General features: G+C 39.0%; 1 protein-coding gene across 1 annotated transcript in view; it reads left to right on the top strand.

Annotated features, from left to right (window-relative positions):
- LOC122815693 (mucin-19-like) overlaps nt 1-6,038 on the top strand; it is a gene marked incomplete in the record, with an annotated part of 520,597 nt that overhangs the window by 88,693 nt on the left and 425,866 nt on the right.

Consider the following 6,038-nt stretch of genomic DNA (forward strand, 5'->3'; position numbering starts at 1 on the left):
TGATAATATGTGGGGACATCACTCTCCCTAACGGGGATGATGATGATGCATTTTTCGGCATTCAGATTGAGGCCATGTTTCTGGCACCAGTCATTTGCTTGGGTGAGACCCTCTTGGAGGATGCCATTATCACTAGGGAAATTGATGGCTGCGCCCAGCTTGCAGTTGTCTGCAAACATGGTCAGCCATAGCCCACTGGTTTTGTCCTGCACCTCAGAGAAGTACATCCTGAATAACAGAGGCCCCAGGACTGATCCCTGGGGTACACTGCTCATTACTGGTCCACTGTTTGAGGTGGCTTCCCCTATTTTGATTAGGTGGGTTCTATCAGTGAGGCAATTTGCTACCCACCTGGTAACATATGAAATGATGCCTAGCTGAGAGAGTTTATCTATTATGCCTGAGTGAGGAATAGTGTCATAGGCTTTAGCCAGGTCATCCATGGCTTTAGTGACTGTCTCAAAGAAATCGACCAGATTTAACAGATATAGCCTCCCCTTGACAAAGCCAAATTGTGTGGAGTCTGGTGTGTGGAGGTTGCCATTGTCCTCATTAGTGATGTCCATGATAATCTGTTCCATGGCCTTGCAGATCAGGTTAGTTAGGCTGATGAGTCTATAATTTCCCAGATCGGTGGACCCTCCACCTTTGTATAAATGGATGACAGTGGCTGTCCTCCGCTCGGCTGGGACAAATCTGGTACTCGGTCTTTGGTTGAATAGGGTGCCTAATAGTGGTAGAAGTTCATGCATGAGCTCATGTATGATGCAGCCTGGGATGTTATTGGGTCCCATGGAGGCTGTATTTTCTGCCTTTGAGAGGGCAGTGATGACCTGTTCCCTAGAGATAAGGGGTGGAGGGCGGGTACTGGGAATGTCCTGATTTACTGATGGGGGGTCAGAGAGGTGAAGTTTTTGCTGAATCCGTCAGCCAGTAGGTTGGCTATATCTATAGCATTTGTGTATGTGGTGCCCTTGTCCACCAGTTCTGAGCAGATCTGGTGCTTCCTTTGAGATTGTGGACATATGTGAAGAAGGCCTTATGAATATCCCTTGTAGGTGTGGCCAATTTGGACTCAATGCTGGCTGTAGAGGATTTCACTAGTGCTCTTATTTGCTTGCTCAGGCTAAGGGGAGATTGCTTCCAATTGGGCACCTGCTCCTTCTTGGTCCTGGATAGCAATTATTTTCCTTTTGATATATAGTTTATTTATTGCAGATGCCACCAAAAACATTTACTCTTCCTTGCGGAGGATGATTTTGTCCTGTCAGGTATTCCTGATTCCATGCATCTATATAAATGCTCATATAGCACTTTGGTTTAGATATGGAAATTGGTGCTGGTTCCTACAGAGGGGCAGGGTGCTGTGAAGTTGTTTATGCCATCACTCAGGAGATTGTAATCAGTTTTAGAGAAGTTTTTTTGTTTGACCCTAGCTAGAGGGGGTCAGGGGAGATGGTGACTTCAAAAGTGACTGCTTTATGGTTGGATCTTACCAGGGACGATGATACTGTATGGGTGCTGCAGTGGTTACTCATGCTGGTTAATACCAAGTCCATAATATTATCACCTCTTGTGTGGGTATTGACTTGCTGTTCCAAGGCATTTGCACTAATAAAATCGAGGAATCTCTGGGCATTTGTGTTCTGGCATGAGTTGTTTTTCCCATCTATGGTTGAGTAGTTAAAGTCACCCAGGATCAGGGTAAAAGGTTGAATCTTGATAGATTAGAAGAGGTCCAAATAGGTGGAGTGGGTATCTTGAGTCAAATTTGGGGGCCTGTAGCTAGCTATGAGTTGAATAGGGGTCTTGTCAATGGTTAACTGTACCTGGAGTGTGTCCTGTGTGTCATACTGTTTGTCCAGCCTGGAGGCATGTTTGCCTTTAATATATATTGAAACACTACCTCCTTTGGTTTCCTGCCCGCAGTTTGGGGTCTGAATGTATTGTAGGATGAGTAACCAGGTAAGGCTGGGGTGCTCTTTGCATCTTTGAACCAGGTGTCTGTAACTGCACAAATGTCAGCATCTTCCAGGGTTAAAATGCTTGCAATGAGTGCAGTTTCATGTTTAGAAGATGTCCTTCTTTTCAGTTTCTGTCTTGTTTATTGAATTCTGCACATCCCACTTACCTTTAGAAATTAGTATCAGTATCCATTGCATTACCACTTATTCAGATTATTTTACATAAGTGGCTTTTTAGCTCTGGTGTTATAATACTGGTCTATTAAACCAGAAACATTAACTCAAATTTCATCAAGGATTCTGGTTGGGTTTTGGTCTGTCTAACATGGAGGAATAAGTCTCTGAGCAGTTAACAAGCTGCTTCTAGTGGCACAAAGTTTGATCTCCTCAGCCTTCCTTTTCTACAGTGTGCCCTTGAACAAGTCACCTAGCCTTAATAATGTTTTAGGGCAACTGAGAAAAAATTGGATTAGACCCCTCAATTGTCTTGTGGACTGGTAACTGCCTACAAACCTATATGTTTATTTATTTATTTGCATTTGTTTACCAGGATAGTCCACTGGGCAGCCAAAAAGAGCCCATTTTCAGTGAAGGCCCAGGGAGAAAAGCTCCACATTAACAAGCATATGTATAGTACAAGTGATACAGTTAAATACACAAAAGGTAGTCATGTCAATATTAGAAAACATCAAGTAGCATGGTGAGTATAAAACAACTTGCAGAAATGAATTCAATAAGGACATCAATGGAAATGTAGCAGTGAATACAGATATGTTCAACAGAAAACAATACAAAACAATACAAACAGAAAACAGTACAAAACAATACAAATAGAAAAGAGTACAAGCATCACAGTTCAACATGCAGAAGTTAATCTTGTTAATATCAAAAGCATCATACAGTACAATATTAACTTGTGTTAGAACTATAGCGGTAAATACAAATATATGCAGTAGATAACAATCAAATACGGTACAAGAGTCACAGCTGAATACACAAAAGGTAATCGAGTCAATATCAAAAACATGAAATAGCAAGCTAAGTATAATAAAACATGTGGAAATAAGTTCTGCAGAAAGTTCAATAGAAAATGTTGCATTAAGTAAAAAGTTAGGTGTACAAGTCAATCAGATCATTTCATAATGAGTCTGATTGGATTACACTGTAGTAAGCATAAATTGAGTTTCATTGAGGAGTCACATTAATAGATGGAAGATTTTTAGTAAGTCAATATGCACTATAGTAGTGGGAAACTGGTGAATCGGGTTTTGAGATGTGAAAAGTTGGCACATGTACTGCCATAGAATGGAAAGGTGTTGGTGTAGAAATGTTTTGAATGAGGAAAGGTTTCTGGCTGTCCTTATTGTTAATGGTACAGTGTTCCAATGTTTGGCACCTGAGAAAAGAGTATAGCAGCTGGCCAGGATTGGCTCTTCTACTTTCAGGAGAGCTTAGTTCTCAGATTTGAGAGGCCTGCTAGGGTGGTAGTGAGTAAATGCAGAAGTAAGGACTGGGCAGTCTAAGGGTTTAAAGATAATTTTGTGTGCTGTTGTTAATTGTAAGCATGTAAGGTAGTGCGGGAGTTCGAGTCACTTCAGTGAGTTTAAGAAGGAGCAGTAGTGGGAAGATTATTTGGCATTATTTGTGAATTTGGCTATTTTATTGTAACATGACTCAAGTTTGGATTTCAGAGTGAACTGAATGTTAATAAGTAATGGAGCACCATAAATGAGAGAGGGTAATAGGTTGAGGCAAATATTTGTTTACTGGACTGGCTAAGGAAGTTTTTATGTATGTAGAGGAGACCTAGTTTTTGGTGAGTTTTGTTTAATACTACTGTACAGATCAAATTGTAGATTTTTGTCTATGATTACACCAACTAGATTTGTATGACAAACTACTTCAATGGTTGTTTTGTTTTGAGAGTGAATCATGAACTCAGTTTTGTTTAGGGGAGTGTTTTATTAGGGATAAATATTATTAGTTTGGTCTTGTTAGGGTTAAGGGCTAGATTAGATGGTTGTTGGTCATCCATGTTTCAGTACATGTGAATGCATTTTGGATAATTTGCTGAAGTTCAGAAGTGGAGTTGGCAGAGCAGATGATGGTCCAGTCATCTGCATATTGGATTACAAAATCTCGACTAAGGGAGGACTGAAAACTGTTGAAGAAGATACTGAGGGGAGGAGAAGAGTTCCTAGTATGGAGCTTTGGGGAACTCCTGTAGGTGTGCTGTGGAATGGAGACAGAGTTTACTGCTGCTTAGTAGCTTGAAGTCTATTTGTTAGGTAACTAGAGAACCAATTTTTAGAGTGGGTAGAGATGCCAAGTTTGGAAAGTTGAGTAAGAAGTAGGGACTGGAGATGGTATCAAAGGCAAAAGTGAGGATACAATTTTACCTGCATCTGGAGCATGGTTACCTGTGTCCATGAAGGAAATGAGAGCTGTAGTAGTACTGTGACCTGGTCTGAACACTTGCTGAGTGGGGGAGAGGATTTGGTTATGAAGTAAAAACTTTAGAAGTTCAATATCAACACATTTTGCAAGGTCTTAATGATAGTGGACAGAATAACAATAGAGCGGAAGTTGGAAATGTCAGTGCTATTGCCACCTTTATGAAGAGGAAGAATATATGCTTTTTTCCGTATCCTATGAATGTACAACTCCTGTATAGATCTGTTGAAGAGAATACTGATAGGGTATGCAATAGTTTTGGTTGACATTTGAAGGTATTCAGAGGGTAAGATGTCATAAGTTGTCATGGGCATTGGTGGTAGGTCTGACCTTCAGAAATAGTTTTGTTATTGTAGCAGTAGGTATAGCAGAGAAAGAAAAGACAGATGGAAGAGGGTAATGGTGTTCTGTGAGGATAGATTGGGATGTGCAGAGTGAGAATTGCAGTCAGTTTGTGAAAAGGTAGCAATGAGCTAAGATATAGTCTTGATAAAGCATTAATTGAAGAGAGTGGCAATCTCAGTAGATATTTTGTCGGGATGTGGACAGGGTTGGTTCTTTGAACCTGGCTTTAGTAGGGATGTGATGGAATTCCAGAATTTTTTGGGGTTTGTTTGTGGTTGTTTTGAAGACTTGGGTAGTGCTCTTTTTTTGTCTTTAATGACTTGATGTTTTACTTGATTACTGAGTTCCCTAAATTTTAAGAGATCGGAAGGATTTTTATTTTTTTGCCATAGTTTCCAGGATTTGTCCCTAATAGTCATAAGCTGTTTGGTAGGCATAGTGAGCCAGATTGCATGGGTAGTTTTTATTCTTTTTTGTCAAAGTGGGGTTAGCCTTTTTACAATATTGAGAAATGTTGAATTAAATCACTCAATTGTTTTATCAAGGGGAAGGACTTTTAATATTTCTCAGTTGATATTTTTCAGGGTGTCATTGAAGACTGCTTATTTAAAATTGGTTAGATTTCTTGTTTGTTCATTTAATACCACCATTAGTAAATACTTAGGTGAATTCTGTAAGAAGTTTTTGCTATTCTTGTTATTTACATTTGAATATTCTGAGACATTTATTACCTCTGAACAACAGTGAAGTAAATGAATAAATCAGTTCATTAACAATTTGTTTGGGAGTCAGAGAATTACACACACAAAAAAGAGACTTTTCATCAAATGTGTTATCATGGTTTGATGGTGTTTATGGTTCAGCTCTTGGATTCTGACTCCCAACAGAATTTGTCATAATGTGGAAATTTATATCAGATTCAGACATAAAAGCATGGTCCTAGTCATGTTTCACATATGCTGCATGTCCTAATATGCATTAATTAGCTCTGTTTGGTTTTGGTACATGCAGTATGCTTGAAGTGGTGAAGACAAGAACAAAACAAGCATATGATACTAAAACTACTCTTGATATTCAAGAATTCTGGAATATTTCTTTGCTTCCATTACTCATCTGTAACTCCAAAGCAATCAATACTATCCAGTAAACATTTTTATGTATTTTGAATACAGTCTTAAAAATAAGGATTTTGAGTGAATGGAGTTGTAATTATATCTTAATTATTATGCTACTTATTACACTTAATCTTAGTTATTATAGGTGTCTGTTCTATTA

Source organism: Protopterus annectens, chromosome 11.part0 (assembly GCF_019279795.1).
Source record: "Protopterus annectens isolate FY-2018-M chromosome 11.part0, PAN1.0, whole genome shotgun sequence".
NCBI lineage: Eukaryota > Metazoa > Chordata > Ceratodontiformes > Protopteridae > Protopterus > Protopterus annectens.